This window comes from Copidosoma floridanum, unplaced genomic scaffold, assembly GCF_036245765.1.
Source record: "Copidosoma floridanum isolate Cflo_tuat_1 unplaced genomic scaffold, Cflo_Japanese_pri ptg000011l, whole genome shotgun sequence".
NCBI classification, from domain to species: Eukaryota; Metazoa; Arthropoda; class Insecta; order Hymenoptera; family Encyrtidae; genus Copidosoma; species Copidosoma floridanum.
In genome coordinates this window covers 7,157,947-7,180,314 of record NW_028321888.1, presented here as the reverse complement: position 1 = coordinate 7,180,314, position 22,368 = coordinate 7,157,947, and the positions used below count along the sequence as shown (strand labels likewise).

The window sequence follows — 22,368 nt, the reverse complement described above, 5'->3', positions numbered from 1 at the left end:
TATGGGAGTAGTTAAGGTTTTTTGGCATGCAGTAGGGGAGCAGTGAAGAGTTATGTGAAATACCCTACACATGAAAGCATGTAATGTAGGAAAATGTATATAGTTCTTATCGGAATTTTTTTTATCCTCCAGGAAGTCAATAAAACCGAGAAAATTAGTATTTAAAATTGAATTTTAAATTGGCCCTAGTAGCTACAGTAAAATTTTTTTTTTCTTAGCTAGAGGAGAAGCAAAGATGATCTCACTTATATATAAAGCAAAGTCCCAAAAACCGTTATAATCGCTTATCACGAGAACTACTCAATCAATTAAGCTGAAATTTCGCATACGGATTCTTAATGTTTTCTAGATGGTTTTTGTATGATTTTATCTTGAAAAAATTATGAAAAGTATGAATAAATGAAGCTACCTGCAATGTAAGTGAGACTGATTATAATATCCTACAGAAAATTGTCGATTACCTTATCAGTACATCCAGAATAGAATCGTTAGACTTGCAGCTGGAAATCTTAGTTGTCGACAACACTCTTCTCCAAAAGACAAGTGACTTACGTCATATTTCACCCTGAACCACCAAGTTTACTAAGTGCTACGAAAAAAGACGCGTTCTTAGCACTTATGATCTGGTGCCACCAGAACATATTTCGCTACAATAGCAAGGCAGGGAAATCAATCCTTAGAAGTTTGGGCAATCACATTGGCTAGAAATCAGCCACCTCCTTAATGGCTCATCGCAACAGCATATTGACAATTAAATATTTTCCAAGTCCACTCCCCAACTAACGATGAGCGGTTGGTTATCTGGGGAACGACTCTGAGGGTAACAGTCAAGCTACCCACAGCCAGTTTTTTATCATTGAAAATCATAATAAAGAATGACTTGAAGCATCACCGCTGGCACTTTTTAGGGTGATCGTAAGTCTTAACCGTTACTAAATAACCATTAATCTCATCAGTTCTTCTTAGGGCCATCTTACGTTGAATTACTTTTCCAACAAATATATTTTTACAATTATTTTCGACAGCAATTCGTCTACCAAAAGACTATACAATCTTGGCTACTATTAAATCAAGTCAGTCATTTTCTAGCAGATGTTACAAGCAGAGCTGTTCATCGTGAGGCTGGGAACCCTAGTCGCCGATGGCCCTGCATTGTACCCTTTAACCAGGAATCATTAATCCTCTCTAAGGTCTGCACTTAGTAAACCTAATAGTAAAGCTATAAAGGAGAAACAAACTTGAGCAAACGGGATAGTCCTTAAGAGGCAAAGACACGAATTTATCTTAATCTTGGACCACAAAAACGACCAAATTACACAAAAAAAGAAGGTGCTTTGTACTCGAAAGTCTCCAGCATGTCACTAGGAGACATTAAAATGAAGCACAACAATTTGCTCCAATGGTTTAGAATATTGTGGTACTCTTTGTGACCAGCCTGGTGCTACAACAGTAGGCCAGAGACATTCTTAAGTATTGAAGAAATTACATTTGCTGGAAACTTTAGTTAAAAAAAGAATTTAGTTCAACAGACTGTTTTAGAACTATCAAACGTCAAACTATCTTGCCAACAATGGCAATAAATATATTACAACAACAAAGTTGGAAAAAACAGCTGATATATAACAAACGTCTTCGGCAATGCTTTGAGTTTTAAATGGCAAATTCGGAGGAAAACTTTAAATGATTTAAATGTATGCAGTAATAGGCGTCAGGAAACTAATACTGAACGTTCATCAAGATTGGAACATCGGTTGAAAAATTGACAAATAACTAATCCATTAAGTGACAGGTTAGCATTTCATTATAACCTTAACATTGATAACTCAAATCTTTCAGCTATTAAAATAGGAGGAATAATATGTGTTTGTAATTATTGTAGCACTAAAGAATGAAGAGATGGGACTTGAGGACTCTGTTGCTCTGGCAGTAAAGTTTTATGATTAAAAAAAAAAAATTTAATTTCATGTTTTTTTAGTGGGGTTAAATCCTTACAGCTTTAATAAATAACTGTTTTTACAGATGCAAAAATTTTAACTAAAAACGTTTCACAGTACGGGTCAAAGCATAACGGTGTTCCGCTTAGTAAATGTTGGGGGGCCACTAGTGGTCACATATTTTTAAAGATTTTTTTTAGGAGCATGCTAGATAAAAAAAACAATTATGTTGCTCTGCAGCTATTTTTGGGCCATTGCAAATTATTTTGATTATCCTTTCCATTGTTTATAAATTTTAAACAATGTATTAGCTCTTATAAGTATTTTTTTTAATTTTCAATGGTTTGCAAGATCAAAAATAATTCTTACGATTTTTTCGAGTGTAACATATATTAAAATATTTTAATTTCATATTGTTGTTACTATTTTCGTGCTTATGAATATTTTTTGCCTTAGATTTTGTCAAGGTGAACAGCTTTGCCATCAATGCTGCCAGTACTTCTTAGATGGTTTCCCCTTCTCCTCTCCCTCAGCCGTTGCGCGCAGCGGTCGCATGGGCTCGTAGCGAGACGCGCAGTTCAGCTGAGTCAGTTTTGCAGCACCCGTGCTACCACTAACACCGATACGTCGTTATAAATCTGAATACCAAGCCTACAGTGGCCTTGTAGAGAGGCCGTGTGGTTTTATATTGTATTAAATAAATAGAGTTAAAGAGTTAATACTTTCTTCTGTAAGTATTCATTTAACCTTGTGACCTGGCCTTTTATCCCATACCTCTGATAGGTTATGGGCCCAGGGCACGTGGGCCACTGCGTGAGTGTAATTTTCTGCCGTAATCAGAAAATCAAAGTGTTAAGAGTTTATTATGTTTTATAGAAACCAGAAGCAGAGTAAGAGAAATAGAGAGGCCGGCACAGAGACAGCGAGCAGCAACCAGACTACCGTCGGAGTGGGTGCACTACCTGCATATCATCGTCGTTTTTTAGAGGAGAGTGAGCAGCACTGGGGGAAGTGACGCCGTCTCCAAGGAAAGTTTCTCCGGAAGCGCGCCAAGTGGAGTATTCATGTGAGTGCGTGTGTGTCTTTGTTCCTCTCTCTCTCTCTATTGTCCAGTGCAGTATATAGATATGAGAGACTATGGTGATACTATTAACGAAGGTGTTTAGACGAGTGAGAGAATTCTGCGTGAATTTTTGTTTTTCCAGGAAAGAGTTTTGTTCCTGCACGAGTGTTTTCCCGTCCTACTCTCCATACTTTGTTGACGTGTGGTCTGCAACGGCCGTGTTCGTCAGCAGTGGTGGACGCACTTTTGTCTTTTATTTTAACTTGCGAGATAATGCATGAACTTAAATGCATACATACTAATATAATCATTGAGTATAATCTTTATGGGCAGGAGTTCGAACTGTAGATAGCGCCCTTTAGTGTTGTAGTGAAACTACAAATAATTCTAATAAGGACATTTTTTTTTAACAGCAGATTGGTGCAAGAACTCTGGCTTCAACTGTTTAGTATTCCGACAATCACGACCGCCAATCAAGAGCCAGTATAATATAAATAACTTTTTTTATTCATTTGTAATTAGTTGTAAAAATAATAGAGTTATCACAGCTGTTGTTGCACTTAGTTGCTTAGTTGCAGTTGAAATCAACGATATTGTTTGTTAAAAAAATTAAGTGTAGTACTAATAATTTAAGCCCCACCCTTTTCATGGAGTTTTTTCAGATAAATTAAAAAAAATAAGTTGGTAAAAATTTGGAGTTCAGCAGTATTTAAAATCAGTAGGATAGTAAAAATGTACCATTTCGAAATACATTTCTAATAATGAGCCGTCTGATAAAATAATAAAAAATTTAGTTACAATTGTAGTAAATAAGATAATTAAATTTTTAAAAAGAATTAAACATAGCTTACATTTATAAAAAAAATGACAAAATGCTGAAGTGATAATTAAGTTATTTGCAAAATATAAAATCTAATGGATCATGTGGTAACGTAAGTATTTATTGCTATTAGAATTTTTGAACATAATATTTTAAAATTTTCAAACATCAATGTATTCTAGAAACAAATTTTCAATCTCGTGTATAATAATGGATACTTAGCTACAGAATTAGTGAACAGACGATGAAAGATTTCAATAAAAAAGTAATCAGAACCTGAGACCTCTATTATTGATGTAAATGAAGAAATTCAGTTTTTGATGCACGCTCGTCCATCAGAAAAAAGAAACCTTGGTTGAGAACAAACAAGACTTTCATTTACTGAAAGGAGAAAGAATTATGAAAACAATAATATTATTACAAACTTCCCAAGATTTTTGGATAATCTTTAATTCGTAAGCTTTGGCAGTTCCTTGGATATTGAATTTTTTTTATTTACTTATTTTATTTTAATTTTTTGTATAGTATTCTTTATTGGCCCTACGGTACACAGGAGTGGTGTTCAGTCTTTTATCATTAAGCTTTAGCTTTGCATCTTGTTTTTATAAAATATGCCTAAATTAATAAATGCAAGCCTATCAGTACATTACAGCGTATCACACATATGAAAAAAATGTCCATTCAAATAAACATCCAAACGAGTATAAACATGTGAATATGTATTCAGATACAATGATATTTATTGAAATCAAATAATATTGATTTTGATCAAACGAAATTTTTTTTCATTGTGTTATAATACACACACACACACGCGCGCGCGCGCACACACACACACACACACACACACACACACACATATATATATATATATATATATACAGAATAGGACTAATGCAGTCATGACATGCTCCAACGATACATACTTGAAACATGCAAAAGTTATGCTGACTGTCAGCATAATTCCGATATTGCCAACATACAAACAATTAAAATTTATATGTCTGCATAAGTCCCGATAAATGTTTATATATGTATATGTGTTTTCGTCATCCCTGACAGTAAAGTTTGTTGTTTACGTCTGCTTAGTAAGACGTAAAGAGATAAATGTACAGCCGTGGGATTTCTTTATGTCCACTGAACATGGTGCTTCTACAAGGTCCGTGCTCCCAAATGCACTCTGAATATTTATCTATGTATATTATAGAGCATGCGGTGGCTCAGTCGGCTAGGTCGTGGATTGGCACGCGGGAGACCGTGGTTCGATTCCCGGCTAGTGCGACATTTTCGGGCAAGTACCTCTGTGAATTTTCACATGTGCTTTTTCACCACGCAATGCTCCTCGTGGAGGATTTTAGGCGACCTTCTCGCAGCAAAAATTGCCTAATCTCCCCTGCCCGCCCTCCTGTAACGGGAGGCCTCCCATCCTTCTTCCCTTCCTTCTCCCAAGTGCTAAGTTCCCATAGTAGTGCCCTTATCAAAGGAGCCGGACGTAGAGTACTATAATTTAAAAGAAAAAAATCTATACATATGGATAATATAGGAGGATATAATATGGGTGATCAGCTGCTTCACCATGTGATTTTGTGCTCACTATAAATAACAGTGATTTAAACCGACCCAGTACATTAACAGTGTTAGTGTGAGTGTCCGAAAGAGGGGCCCATGGGTCACCTTCCAGCGGTCGGAAAAGATTTTGCTATTGTTTGTTAGTTGTGGCAATCAGTGCAAATTCAAAAGTGCAATTAGTGAGATTGGGCCTGCTTGCGGGCTGCAATCACCCTAACCTCAAACTGATCATGGCAACATCTTCTCGTAAAACCTTTAACTCCAAGTCTACCTCAATAGATAATTTTCAATCCAGCTCATTACCAACCAACCATGGCAGCTCTCAAGGGACATTCTCTTACTCTCAAATAGTTGCTGAATCCCAAAAACGATTGACCCAACAACACGCTATAGTAATAGACTCTATCAAATCTCATCTGTTATGCACTCGCGTAGCATATCTCTCCTACAGATATGACTCATATCTCTCGCATTTCTTAGTCTCGGGTATGTGTTTTTCTTAATTCTAAAGAATCTATTAAAAGACTGTCTTTACAGGTAAAAAAAATAAAATTGTCTGATAACGAGCTCTTCATCCGACCATTGATTTCCAAGAATAAAAGGATTATCATGTCAAATTTAAATCCTACCTTTCCTGACTATATAATTCTACGTAAATCAAACAAAAGAGACATCCATCCGGTCTCAAAATTTAATTGCATCAAGGCTAGTATACCAGAACCTCTATTTGCGCGACTCTTCCTAATACTGCTTACCCGTAAAAACATACATCAAAATATTATTAAATGACGAATCTGCAGCAAAAACTTCTCACTTATCTATGAATCTTTGGGAAACTGACGTAGCTAGGATGAACTACCTTGATTAGAGAAAAACACATTTCTTATAAAACGTCAAGAGCATATAAAAGATGGTAAGACAGTGAACTTCATGGATCATTTGCGTTGCAACGTGTTTAATACAGACAAACTTTTAATTACACATGCAAAGACTCTAGCAAGCACTACACTGTGAAATATCTTATCACCGTCTAAAAGTTAAATCTTTTACTATGCACAACTGTATTACAGGTGACTGTTAAGAACACGTTATTCTTGAAGAGTTACCGAAAAGAACAATACTAGGAAATACTAGGGTTCATCAACAGCAAAGCTTTCAACGAAGATAGAAGACTTAACCCCTCTTATTTCTAAATTACTTTATTAATTTTTTCTCATTATATGTTGATGAGGTACGAATTTAAAGCAAACCGTTACAACCTACTCTTACAGGAAGCGTATTCATGTACGCTTAAGCTTATTATACATTTTTTTTTGAGCTCCGGAATTCATAACATAAACGAGGGAAGCAGCATAGACAAAATGAAAGTACGTTTTGAGATGCCTTTGACAAACACGACAAGTCGCGGTCTTTCTTCGAAGTTTGACAAAGTATTAAAAATAGACTTAAATCGTCATATTGTTGTGGATTTTAGCGCCTCGAAAGAATTCTTTTTTCTATCTTTTGGTTATCTCCTTTCTACTACCACCACTACTCCTCTTCTCATATATACTATAACTACTAATGAACTGTTCCATACTTTTTTCTTCTTCCCATAGTTTCTAGTCTTTTGTTGGAATAACAGTATGCTGCAGACCATTTAAGATAATAGACGTGACTTCTCACAACAAACCATGCGCAAAGTCAATTTTATTGTAGACTAACAAACACTGTACGATAAAAATAATGATTTTTTTATGAAAAGAAGTCACAGTAGTGGATGTCAACTATAACTTTAATTCATATTTAATTATAAAACCACCGTACAGCTCTACCGAAATGATGGCAGTACTTTAAGCTACGTATAGTTGTTTAACATGTTATTTTTACAGACTGGAGTGATTTGACGGTGAAGCTGATATCAAGGATGTATATAGCACTGTACATGACATAGCAAAAAATGCTCTTTATATTAACGTTCAAGATAATCAAAAAAGAAAAATACTAAAGAAAATTTTGGTGTCTGAAATAATAAATCTTGAAAAATACTCTTGTCCATCATTGAAAAATCTTTCACGTGATGATTATTTTTGCTATTGTCATGGTCAAAAAAAGGAAGTCTTAGCTGTGCCTAAGCTTGCGTTTATAAGCAACAAACCTGGATTAATAAAACAGTGCACTATACATAAGTTGTTCTCTCTTACGTTACACCAGATGATGGTTAATCTAAAAAAAAAATAAAAAATAAAAAAAAAACGAAAGAGCTAATAGTAAGATTTACACATTTAAATCCATAATTGTCCTAGCCCTTTGCTTTTGCATAACAGGTCAGCAAACTTAAAGGAAGCATTAACCTTCAAAAATTTAGAAAAAGTAGAGACTCTACTGAATCTGTGTTTGCCAAAATAAAAGAAAATCAACTCGCTACAAACACAACAAGCGCTCAGGCATATTCCAACGCCACTAATTCAAGTATTTCCAGCAGACAAGCTGCCATTTGTTTGAACGAGACCATCTGCCTTTGTAGCTAATACAGACGAGAGCACAAGACTCGGTACGCATTGGGTTGCCTTCTATGTTGATACTAATATATACGGAGTTTTCTTTGACAGTTATGGGTTGCCGCCCACTTTCTCACACTATGTGGATTAGATAAGAAGGACATGTATTAGTTACGAGTGAAACGTGCAACAATTGCAGAGTATTGACAATCGAATGCGTGATCATTTCTGTATCGATTATTTATTTGTTTTTTGTTCTCATAACTATACTTTAGGTGTGTTCTGTTTAATACTTTCAAGATCTACGTCAACTGATAATTGAATAAGTGTAACTTTGTACAATAAAGAAACTAGATGTTAGGAGCTAGAAAATAGGTGCAATATATCCTCAACATGTAATCAAAATTATAAGTCTAGAAATATTTTACTTTAATTAATTAAAAAATGTACATTCTCTGAATTCAAATACATAACAAAAGACAACTAGACATCGGGCGTGCTACTTGTCACTAATAATGTATGAAAGTACAATCTATTCGATCTACAACACTGTTTGTCAGTGAAAACTTTACCTATATGTATTAATTATGTTATTATGCATTCTATTCTCTATAGTATATTAAGTTACAAGGGACAAAACTCGATTATCCGCTCCCAGCGGTGAAGTTGCAGACCGCTGGAGTAGATTATCAAGTGACCTCCCGTGTAATGTATACTATTTCTCTTACTGGCTTGGCCAAAAATTCGTGGCTCATTAGCCATCAGAAAACAATTGGCTTCAGTGCTGATAGGTTATGTTTAGGGCAAAAGTGAAAGGCCTGTATCGTTTGGTAACATTTAGGTTATTTACGGTTATCAGTTAGTAGATGTTAACGGACCCAAAAAGCAAAAGAAGTTGGTAAGCAGAACAACCTGATTTCATTAAAAACCCTCTTTATTTTAGTATGTATCAAATGACATTTTGTATCTTTTACAATTTAATAAATGTTTTTGCATATTAACAGCATATACATAATTATAGGCTAATATAATTACTTCTCATTTGTGTTAATTACTATCTTAGCAATTAACCTAACTAAATAATACTGTGACATTAATGACAGTTATACTAGAACACTATTCATTATTTTTACAAAAGTAATAATTAATAGTATTGCTATGGATTGTACAATTTTGAAAAATCACATTACCACCTTTGTCACATTGGTTAACATTTTCATCTCCATATGAAGAGCAAGCTTTTGTCACTTCAACTTTTGGTTTTTATGCGATGGTGTGAGTTAATGAGATGTAGGTTGGTGTTCATAATTTTGATCCTTGTAAAGCAAAGTAGCTTCTTTGGTCTGCGATCTTCAGAATTGTTTTTAAGAATGCGTTTCAAGTTGAAATATTTATTAATATCGAAGCTATGCTTAGTATGCATCATTTTTTTTAGCGTAGATCAAACACTCCATAGGGTAGTGGGGGCTACTTTCTTTAGTAAATCATTAAAATAGCGAATAAAAAAAGATTCCTTAATTGATTTATCAGAATTAGCATCCCATCGCTTAAAAAATGCTTGGTATACTTGGTCATACCTTTCAGTAGATTTTTTAGGCACAACTTTCTCATCGATAACTGTCTGAGCTTCTTTTTCAAAGTTCCAGATGACATCTTCTCATCGGATCAAGACTCCTGGGCATTGGTTGCTGCAAAAGTCACATGTTAGATTTTTATAAGATTTTCCAACATTTGATCATTGTTTCTATATTCAAATTAAGGTTGAGAATTCACTACATTGCATAATACCGAAAGAGATTTACATCGATAACATGCAATAATTGACAAATCTATGCACTGGAAAAAAGTTGGTGAGACCGCCTTCTCAATTTTGCTGTGAACAGTGCCCTCAAGCGTTTGGTGCTACTGTTCTCTCTTTTTGCGTCAGCCGTTCACTCAAAGTGAAGGAGCAGAAGAACCAAGCACTTGAGGGATCAGTTCTCGAAAGTTTTGAGTCAGTATATACTCGCGCATGAGAAATCAAAGATAGCATATCGTATACGATATCAATTTCTCCGTGATACTCTTAATTATTTAATTACAGTGTTTTTTATCACCCCGTGCATGAGGAAATTGAGAAAATGGAAGCTCATGCATCACATCAGGCTAAACTTAAAAATAAGGATCAGAGTAAGTATTATATGAGAGTACGTAAACATTAGGTAATGGTATAACCTAAAATCAATCCATTATTAACATTTGTATTTTTGTGTACTAACTGCAGCATCGTGTGTTTTATATCCAGCAAATGTAAATAAAAAGAATGTGTACTACGTTATATTGTAAATAATGCATGCTAAATTATTTTAGATGGTGAGCGGTATGACTTGTCAATGAGTTTAAATGAAAATGCTGCTGGTTTTGAAATTGAAGAAATGAAAATTGATTATATTGACAAATTACGTGTGAATAAAAATTCAAGTATATTTAGAAAAAGTGTTGACAAGAATTCCGATAAGCAGCCTCCTACAATTATTTCACACAAAATAGATACAAATTTTAAGTTATTCTCCTAATCATGCCATAATACATAGTGGGGTGTACTCGTACACATTCTACTCTTCATATTTATCGACTTTTTATTATTTTATTATTTCCGTTGATTCACTGTACGATCTACCAACTATTAAGCTTGCATACAGTCAATGCTATACTGTGTTATTAATATTATTATGCCACTGTTTTTGTAACTTCGAACATAGTAATGTAACTGTAGATACAGTTTGTCAAATGAATGTTTTTTCTTTTCTAATTATTCGTGTTTTGGGCATTTAACAATGTTATACGTTGCTTTCTTAATTGAGTCAATCTTAAAGTCTGTTTTTTATTGTGCATTTGGTTAACGTTTGGTGGATTTCCAATCACTGCTTGAATCGGAATTACAACTGATCATATGCATTGGACACCACTAATATTGTAAATGTAGGTGAATATAATGTTTAAAATGAGGTATATCATGTAATAACGTCACAAGGGTTATTGGGGCGGATTTTATTAGACATGTATAAACTACATAAAAAAGTAGAGTATCATCGACTTAAGGATATGATCATTTTAAATGAGTTTAAGAAAGAAGGAAAATCTTACACGTAAGTCTTGTACTAATTAAAGTAAAAAGACTGTTGATGATGCATCTATAACAACTGAATAGTTGCATATTAGATTAATTTTTTTTTTTAGAAAATGGAATGATTTAAATGTAAAGAAACATTTAATTATTATACTATTTAATGTCGTTTACCTACTCCACATTTAAACATATAATGCGTTAATATTTTTGTTATGTCAACTATATACATCATTAAATAAATGAATACAAATGTAAAAAAACTTTTTTTCCTAGTATAAGCCGTCAAAGATTTAAAGAGCTGAGTGCACAGATTGTGGAACTTTTTCCAACGGAAGATGCACAATGTTTATATTAAGCCTATCACATTTGTGAGAATAAACAAGTTATAGGCACCCGTGGATGCTTGTATGACACATGTAGGTATTGGAGAAATCGTTTAAGACTAACGGGGCGTTTAAGTGCAGAAGATCAGTTGGATGAAGATAGTACAACATGTAAGTTGACCGTTATAAATAAACATATTGATTAAAAACATCAATATTTTATTCACATTACAGTATCTATATTATTGTATGTTGTCTGTTTATTGTAGACAATTTTTTTTTTTTTCAAATAATTCATGTAATATATTTATTCATAAATTGATGTATCATGTAATTACCTTATTTTATTGATACGGCACCAAAAACTACCAATAGTCTTGCCATTAAAAAAAATCCAGATCAAGAAAATGAATCTTCTCAAGACGTTGTTAATGAGTGGACAGCTAGTTTTAATGAAAGATACCGATTGATAAATAATGGAAAAAAATAATAATTTTATAACTAAGTATTTTTATATTTTCACCTGCCTGTGCCCTCCATTAGATGTTTCATTGGTAATTATCTTGCTTAATTTAAGTTAATAACTTGAAATAAACTGAAACCTACGTAGTTCTGAAATAAGGGTTTTCTTTCTGTATTGATGATTATAATATAAATTAGTTGCTTTCTCAATTCATGCTTTATAGAACTTCTATTTGTAGATAGAATCCGATTTTCAAACAATAACATGTCAACTGATCTCTGAAAACGTCATAGACTCCTCTCTTAAAACGTCATACAAGACGCTTCTAACAAGCTTATGGCTAATCGCTGCTAAAAAACCTTGAGTAACTTTTTAAAATTGAGAATCCCAGAAGTAAAGCAGTTAAATTGTATTCACTTGAAATTGATAAAATCAGGTTTATTATTTGTCTTTTTTTTGTACAGACATGATACTGTATTAAAATTCATTTTTTAAGGGTGTCATATAAATTATTTATAAGCATTATTCGCTTTTTAAGAAATTACAATGAAATTCTTGGTCTTCTCTTACCACCACTATGCATGACGATATCATAATCGTTTACTGTTGAAGATAATACATTAAGTATTAATGAAACGGAGATCAGCAAGTCATTTATACTGCAAATAAAGGTAAAAAAATTATCTATATGTCTATGTAGTTATAAATCCTGATTTTGAATCGCAAAATTTCATGAATATATATGACAAACAGTTTTTGTTATTTTTTTAAAGTAGTGTATTTTGCACCATGGCCGCATTTTGCATCCTCTAATCACTTTTTGCTCAAGGGCGGAAATAAATTTCAAGCCCAGAAAGCCAAAGTATTTATTCCTGCCCGTTGGCGCAAAGTACTTAGTAGGCGGAAAGCACTGTGTTCAAGGATCGAAATATACTGTAATATTATCAAGAGCAAGTATTTAATTAAAGCTAATCGTAAGATCAGCAATACGAGATTGCATACTAGTATAAAAAAATTTTCTCAAACTCGTTTTATTTTTATGTATTATTTGATATTAATTTTAGGACATCACAAAATAAAAAGAACTTCTTAAAGCGGATGAGACGTGGTTAAAAACATATGAAAAACAAAGTTTTCCATACATTGTTTTCGTTGGTGAGATTAAAAATATACTCCAGGTATAAATAGTTATCCATTAACAAAAATACTACTTTCCAAACATAGTGAAGGTGGTAGAGTCCTGTTACAAGTGTCACACTGCGTTATGGATGTTCATTAAAAAATTTGTTTACTCTATAACTCCATCAAAATCTTATGCAGCTGTTAATAAGTTGTGCACTGAATTAGAAAAATAAAACTCATTTAATAGCTAATTGTTAACTTAAATATTATTCTTTCCGTATACATCAGTATAATTTCAAGAATAAAAAAAAAAGTCATTTTTGATTGTCTTTTAAAATATATTTTATTCTTTTATTCAAATCCTAACTATCCACGAAAGTTAGTTCAAGAAATTATGGAACTTCTTAATAATCTTGTTTCTAATCTTTTGTTAAGAAATTTAAAAAATGATATTATTGAGTTGTTTCAATAGAATAACTCGAAAATTAATCTCTACGATAAATGTATGTTTCAAAAAATATGAATTAATTTTCGCCGATACCACAGACTCTAAAAGATTTTCTGTACTTAAAAAAAAGGACTATTTGATCCTGAAAATTTTATCATTTGTGAACATTTACAGGAAAAGTTGGTTGAGAACGAATCACTATATGTGCCTCAACCAATGCATGAAATGAAAGTTTCTTTACTTAAATCTTTAAAATTGTTTTTAGAAATCCCTGATTTATTTAAAAAAATTTTAAATTATATGAACGAATTGAATACAGAAAAAAACATTTTCTTTAACACAACGCAGGCAAAATTATGGTCAAAATATGCTGATGAATTTTAGGATCAAATAGTGCTACCATTATCTTATTTTTATTACGAATTAGAAGTAGAAGACGGTCTTAGTAGCCACAACAGCAAAAATAAATTTGGAGCAGGCTATGCTTATGTAGCTGCTTTACCTTCATCTTTAGCATCTCGCCTAAAAAGTATAATTTTTTCAATTCTCGTGAGGTGCAAGGATAAGAAAAAGTGTTCGAATGAAAACGTCTTCCAAGACTTGATTAATGAGTTAAATGTACTTCAAAGTAAGGGCATTGTGATTACCATTGATGGTAAAGAGATTAACGTTAAATTTCAACTTATGCTTATTCTTGGGGATAATCTCGGCATCAATAGTATCTTTGGCTTTATTGAGTCCTTTAGAGCATTATACTGTTGCTGAATTTGTAAAGCTGATTTGAAATAAATTCGTTGCTTAACTACTGAAAATAATTCTTTGTTAAGAACCAGAAAAAATTGTAAGATGGACGTAATACGGCCTGATTCACAGCAAAGCGGAATTAAGGAAAGATGCACTTTTCTTGATGTTAATAATTTCCATATTGTAAATAATATAAGTGTTGATGCGATGCATGATTGCCTTGAAGGCATGTGTGAGTATGTCCTGCAATATTTATTATATACATACGTATTTGAAATAAAAATTTTTTCTTTAGAGTCCATCAATTATAAAATTGAAAATCTGTCTTGTATTGATGATGACACAATAAACAAGCCACCTGTTATTTCCCTTGAAAGATTGTAGAAAAAGTCAGGTTTAAAAATGTCTGCTGCCAAAGCTCAAACATTTTTAAATTTCTTTGGTATTTAAATAGGCAATTTGATTGACAGAAATTATGAGCATTGGAAGCTCTATAAATATTTAAAAAAAATTATGGATATCATCATGTTTTCATGACTTACCCGGTACGATGCAAAATTTTTAAAAGATCTCATAAAAAACACTATGATGTATATTTGAAATTGTACAGCTTTTTGACTTTTAAATTTCATATTTTAACTCACTATCCGGAATTAATACTAAATAATGGACCATTTGTAAATTATTGGAGCATGCGATTCAAAGCGTTTTATTACTAACTAAAACGTTGTGCTCAATCAACAAGTGGTAGTAAAAATTTGATGTTGACCATAGCTAAAAAACAGGTATTTTAAATGTGTAACACTTTTCATAATCTTGAGATCGAAGCTAACGTTAAGTGTAGGAGTTTTATAAAAAGTGATTTTCAAGTGCCATCTTTTTATCATATCAGTAGTTACATTGCATCATCTTCGATTGAATATTACAATAGAATTGACATTGACGGTATTTAATTAAAATTGGCACATTTATCATGACAAATACGATTAGTAGTGAAAAAATATTTGGAGAGGTCAAGAAAATTATAAAAACTGATGATGATATTTATTTTGAACTTAACATGTACAATGAAATATCATTTGATGATCTGTTCCATTCTTATGTTGTACAATTTGAAAGTAATACAAAAAAAATATTAAATTACGAAGATATACCAAAAGTATTTACATATTTTTCGATACGATCCGATAACACACATTATATTATAACAAAGTATTCTTTGTCATTAAAAGTTAAGGTTTATTACGTTTACTACAATCTAAAAAAAGTGTAATAAAATAATATTTGTATATACTTCAGTAAATAAGATAAGTAAATGATAATAAATCGTAGTTTAGTTTACTTTCATATATTTAATTACAGTGAGACGTATTTATGTTTGAATTTAATTTATGCCTCGATCACACGTTTAGATATATCACCAATTTCAGTACCACTGTTCGACTAAAACTTGCGAGAACCGATTCTTCAAGTGCTTGGTGCTGCTGCTTCCTCACTTTGGGTGAACAGCTGACGCAAAAACAGAGAACAGACAGAACAGTAGCACTTACCGTTTGAGGGCGATGTTCACAGCAAAATTGAGAAGGCGGTCCCACCAACTTTTTTCCAGTGTGGTCATACCTAAGTTGGACGCGTGCTCTATGCCAAACTTTTCTCACAGCTTCACTATTTCAGAAAAAATAAAAAAAACGCAGCGTAGATGAGAACATAATACTTACCACCGCCGCGCCATCCACCCCTCCTCCAACAGCATGACTACCTCCCCGCTGACCAAACACTTCCTCTGGGCCTTAACTGCTCGTACCAGACGGTGACGTCAGAGGTGTCTAAGTATTATTCACCTTCACTATTGATATTTTCTAAGCACGGCATTAGGCAAGTGACCATGTTTACGTAGGAACAAAGCTACGTATATATAAATGTGTGCATTTTACTTCTTTCTTATATGTTTGTCTAATTTCTCAGATTAATTTATTCAAACTTATTACATTTCGTGTTACAGGTGATACTCACATTTTATTTATTTCTTGTCTCAATGACCAAGATGGAGACGTATCTTGATACTACTTTTTTTATTGGACATCTTTTTTATTCATCAGTTACGGATTATATCGCATTCAGATGAACACACCAGAAGCTTGGCTTTGTTTCGTGAAATAACTTCACCACCAGGAGCGGATTATCAAGTATTATCCCTTGTAATATAATGTACTGTAACTTCAATTGTATCAAAGCCATTGTTCAATATTATAAATTTTGCCGTCATTGTGGTAATTATTTCTAAAGTGTTTAGTGGTTTGATATTTCTTGTACTCTTAAAACGAATTGTTTCAAAGCAGACTAAAGGAATCTTACTATATCCAAATACTTACTATTTACGATCACAGTTGTCCAAATATGATTTTTAAATGCACTTTTGATATCTTCCCACGTGACACTTTAGTCATCTTGTGTAACCAATGTAGAGATACCTTATCCATGTACTTTTGATTTTTTAGAAAATATTTAAAAAAATCTAATATTTAATTCTAAATATTTAATAAATTCCGTTTTTAACATACAATAATAATTTCTAGATTTATTGCAGTTTAAAATACTTTTAAGCTTAGTTTCCAAGTTATCAGTAAAATCTTGAATACAAGTTATGTTAGCGAAAATGTAGTGGGGCATAAATCAAATGTAAAAAAAATTTTATTAGGAAAAAACAGAACGTATATCATCTTGCTTAGCTATGAGTGCACAGAAATATTAAAAATAAATGTCATCTCCTTAAGGGGTTACACTCACATTGTACATATCCTATACTTTTTCATGCGAGATGACTTCTGTCTTGGATATACTTAAGTTGAGTTTCCAGAATCCTAATTTGCAGTTTTTTTCCTAGTTTATTCATTTATCTTGAAAATATAAAACTACTTTTGTTTAAGAGACTTTCATAAACATATAAGAAATTTTATAAGATTTCTGTTAAAACCTCCCCTTTACTTTCCAAATAATTTTAATTTATTAACATCTTAACTGTGCTGTTCTGAGGAATATGTAAGCGAGATAGTTGGCATCAAAGTGCTCAAGGGCTTAGAAGTTACTTAATTTATCATCTAGTTAGGAGTCTCACCAATTCTTGAACAAGATTTGAGGAATACAACTCTCGCCTACAATATCTGGTAATTTCTTTAAGTTATTGTAGGTAAAAAAAAAATATTTCTTTTTTTTTATAAATTTTTCCGAGCGTTTGTTCCATGATTTAAAGGATATGAAAAATTAATTAAATGCAGTTTTTGAAGCGGGCGTGACACTATTATACGTACAGTATCTAGTTAGGTCCAATATTTTATAGTATAAAATTAATTTCCTTAAATTTCTGTTTATCAATAAAACTTATACTTAATAAAGTGATGGAGAATTTAGAGTTGTTAGCTCACAGCCCTCAAAAAAATTTTTTTATATTTCTATCACTATCTTCAGTTGACATAGATAAGTCATAGTACATACTGCCTCCACTATTATCTACATCAGATTCAACTAAAATTTGCCAACCATGGTTATTTACATCGTCATCGTTATTTGAATTTCCAAACCCATCACTCACGAGGATGATAAAGTTGCGCTGATCCCCTTAGCAACGGTCACTTTAGCGTCACTCCCTCGTATCAGTACTGGATTTGAGGGTGCTTGTTACCAACGCTGTCAACGCTATCAAGGGCATTGATTTAAGAGCATATTCTCCATCACTGGATAGTGATTAGAAAATTACATTGATTGATTTAAACACATCACCATGCTCTGGTTGAAAATCACCAGAAGTAATTTTGGTATAAAAAAACGACACACAGCAAAGAAAATTGATAAATCACGTGAGAGACTAAATAAAAAAAGCTCTTTAGTTTATTGTTTTATAATTAATTTTATATGTGTCTACTTGAAAAAGTGAGTGAAATGTAAGAAAAAAATAAGAAAACTACCATTTATCTTATTTTTTACTGTTATTAGTATCGTGTTGTTTACATAAGCTTCCCTAAAAAAAAATTTTTTTTTTATCATTTTTTGGATACACATTTATGCATATGTATTTAATCATCAGTTATAGGTTAAAACATGTTATACCTTAATATATGGATGCATTTTAATATACAGTTGAATACCACTTTTGAGAACGTCTTCATGAAGAGAGAGAGAGAGAGAGAGAGAAAGAGAGAGAGAGAGAGAGAGAGAGAGGAAGCCTGAACGCAAGTACTTGGGGAAAAGCTGTTGTATGTCTTTGTACTCTCGTATACGCAAGTGCCTGCAAGCTTGTGCTTGCATATTAATTTATACACTATACTATTAAAAACGTTCATCATTGTTAGCGGGGAAAACAGGGGGCTTGGACGGTGAGAGAGGAGCAAACATGCGATAGAACCGATATCTAACTTGCATGGATAAGTATATTTAAATATATGTACCTGAACCTATTCTCTTATTTTATAGAAAAAATCACTGATAGATCTCTCTGAAAATAGAACATAAGGCTTCTTTTATAACATTGTATTATTAAAAAAGAAGGGACAAAATAAACTCATTATTTTCTTATGAATTTAATTCTCACGTGGGTGGGATATAATTCACAGAAGACAAGTTAGCATCATGATAATAATTTCAAAAACAGAAATATTTCCATATAAAAAAAACCAAAAAGAAATTCACAAGGTGATAAAATTATTGAAATAAATAACAACAATTATTTAAAATATTAATGTTGAATAGACAAATGTGTTAATCCTACAGTGACGTACCAAAAATGATTTTATTACGATCAATAACAATATTCCAACTAACTTTTTGACAAAAATATATTTATTTCATTGTTGTAAATGCCGAATAAAAAATAGAGAAATGTTTTTACCGGAAAAAAGTTTCTTGCAGAATTTATTCTTACATTCTTTTTAATATGCAGTAGTTTTTCCGAACGCGCTAGTTATCAAAAAGGAATAAACTTGATACAATGATCATCGTTGAATTTTCGCTTACTTATATTTAATATCTACCCAATGATAAATTACATTTTTAAAGTCAAAATAAATCAAGTGGTATTTTATTTTTTTTTGGAGCCTGTGGATGTTCTGGATGACTTATTGGATGAGGATGCCTGCTTAGCAAGTTGTAGGACCTTTTTAAGTCTTTGATCTATTAAAACTTGATAGTCAGTAGCCCGCTGTCGACCATCGAGTGCATAAGTTAATTATGAAAGTAACTGGTGAAAAGTGATTAATAGTTCGTTTCTTTCTCTCGTTTTCTCTGTCTTTTTTTGTACGAGTCATTAAAAATCAATCAGTATATAACAAGCTGAAGAAAGTTATTGTTATTAAAATTAAAAGTTAGTTACTGTTGCTAAGTGACAACTTGCGCAAATAAATAAATTTTTGATTTTTGTTCTATTTTATATTACATTTATTCTCCATGATGAAATTTTAAGACTCTTAAAAGAGTCGTACTTAACGAAAGTCGACACTTAACAAAGCTGACTGTGTACTTCGTGGATCTCGGAAGTGTCAAGGGACAACCGAAGGGAGCCGCTAAGCTTAAACACATGAAGTCAGCAAGTACCGGCCTCATAGCAAGTAAGACGAAGATATTTAAACTAAAACTTCGTGCAAGGTGCATTTCTTTGCACAGCGTTTTAATCAGTAGCTTTCCACCGCCCATCGAGTATGGTTCCTAACTATTAGTTCAATATTTCAATCTAACTTGTTATATTGCTCGATAAGTTCATAGTTATATAGCTTGACAAATTCATAGTATTATTGTAGTTTATTGTAAAAGTAAATAAAATTAAAAGAAAAAGCATATCTTACTGCGCAGAATATTTTATTCGTTGAAATTCAATAAAGATAATAATATCAAAAAAAGCAGAACTGAGGAATCATATAAATTTAAATAAAAAAGGTAGAAAAGGTATGTGAATATTTATATTATACAAAACTTAACAATCTCTCTCTTTATTTACATTTTCTGCTTTTTCTTTCCCCAATATACAAACGAACGAATAGTTGGACTATCTGCTGTCCCACAGCCTGTAAAGAATCGTGAGACTATAGTCCACAATCTTTGATTTTAAACCAAAGGCGAAATTAAATGATATGAATTATCATTTAACAATAGTAACTATTCAAAAAATAATTAATAATTTAGTTTACCTAAAGCTGTTAGAAGAAAGAGAGGTACGTTAACACGCATATTTTTTATAACTTCATCTTTTTTCTGTCCTGGAAACAAATAAATAGTTAGACAGTCTGCTGGTCCTGCAGCCAGGAAGGAAGCCTTAGACTACACTCCACAACTTTTAGTTATGAATTAAAGACTGGGCTTAATGATAGTTATAATTGTTTAACATGTTATGCATACATAAAAAAATTGTTTATGGCTTAGTAGCAATCGTGCTAGTCTCCTAGACGAAAAAACTCTGGGATCCGTGAGTTCAAATCTTGGAGATTTTTTTTTGAGCTTTTTTCATAGAATAAGTACCCATGATGCTGGAGCACCCCTTATTGGAGTTTTAAAACAAATAGTTGATTTGTCTTGTAATATCTGAGTCTCCAGGCGCTTTCTTTCTAGAGGAAAGCCAACACTTGGCCAGCTTGTTGAATAAAATCACTGTCAGTTACAAAAAGGTCTAAAACTAATACTATATGCACATATACTTGTTAGGCTCCACTTCCCTGTGTGGTCAATACGCCAAAATTCTACGTTTTAATGATTTTTGAGTAATTTTTTTTTAAATGGACTAAAACTTATTATATAGGATATAAAAACTGTATTTTTTATGTAATGTAATTACATTGTTACGTCGACGCAACGTATTGTTCGAGTTTAAGCTTTCGCTTAATAACTCGGGACTTACACTGGGCGTGTAGGTGGGATGCGGGGCTAAAAGGTAGTTATATTTTTTGTCTGAGTATTTGAAAGGGGGCGAGGACGGCCGTTTTGATTAAATCGACGCGGTTTTCGAGCAATAATGTGATGCACTCGTTTGCGGCGTGCCTCGGATTTATCGAGGATACCCGGTGCAATGTGTCGGATAGTATCCCGTTCGCGATCTAGAGGTTACCAGTACCGTAACCAGCAAAGGTAGTTACACTCTAGAGGTTACGCAAGGGGGTAAAATGGTTTAAGTTCGCGACTGGTCTAGGATCCACTAGTACCATCCGGAGTAAATGTAATTGCCCTAGACTTTACGTGACGAATAATTTGTCTATTTAATTTCGTAACGTGGTATTTACCGATACCAAATTTCGAACTCCAACAAAAACACGTCCACGTTTGAAACCAAGAGGAATAAAAAAAGGACTTGCCACTTTAGTATTTAAATTTGACTTACTTTTATTTTTGATATACAACGTGCAGCGGAGCGAACCAGTGCGAGGTGTCCGGGATCGAAGATTTAAAACCGCACTCGTGGAGGACCGTGAGATAGCAGAGTCAGACTCTAGCTACCTAGTCAACCGTTCGAGGGTGAAATTAAACTGTAACTGTGCCTCGCTTCATAGTAGACTGGGTTGTAGCAGAGGCGGACTCTTACTACTCAGTCTACTTTGAAGGGCTATCGTCGAGCCGAATCAAGTGCTTTTCTCGGGGCCTCTGGGCCTTTTTATAAGGAGTAGCGGACCTCAACCACGCGCTGGCTGGAAAACGACGCAGGAAAGCTTGCCGCCGAAAATTTTGGGGGAAAAGACAATAGCCAAAGATCTAATTGGCTGGAGTTGCTCTAGTTTAGCCACTTAAAATTGGCACTTCCCACCTCTGGCTAGCTTTCCTACATGTGTCAAGAGAGGGGAAGGGGATTCACTCACTTGCACCCTTCCTTTCTCTTTTACATCAAGATTTTACATATTTTCCATGTTATTAAATAGTAACATTAGGATGACATATCGCTAAAATTTACTTAGACTAAGCATTGTTCGTTCATTCAATCAAATTTATTGCAACAACAGCGGTGAAAATCGCCCAATATTTCATGTAGGTGTTGACTGAATAATCGTTCACTGCGTTGCTATATTAATAAAAGGGTTAATAATAATAATTTCTACACATTAATAACTATAATAGTTGCTAGAGTTGCCAGATACATTAACGAACAAGTTGATAGTCGGAAAGAGTAATTGTTAACAGCGGTCCAACCACTTATCTCTAAAGTAGCTGTAGTTGTGGTCCAAATACAAATTAGGTATTCGTCGTAACCCATTGTTTGTTAACTTAACTAAGCTTGTCGGTCATTTTAATTTATAGTTAGCTACGAATATATTTTGAAATGTTAGTA

General features: G+C 33.0%; 1 protein-coding gene across 1 annotated transcript in view; it reads right to left on the bottom strand.

Moving 5' to 3' along the window:
* Window positions 1-22,368, bottom strand: part of LOC106640384 (uncharacterized) — a 98,839-nt gene that overhangs the window by 5,014 nt on the left and 71,457 nt on the right. The window lies entirely within an intron of this gene.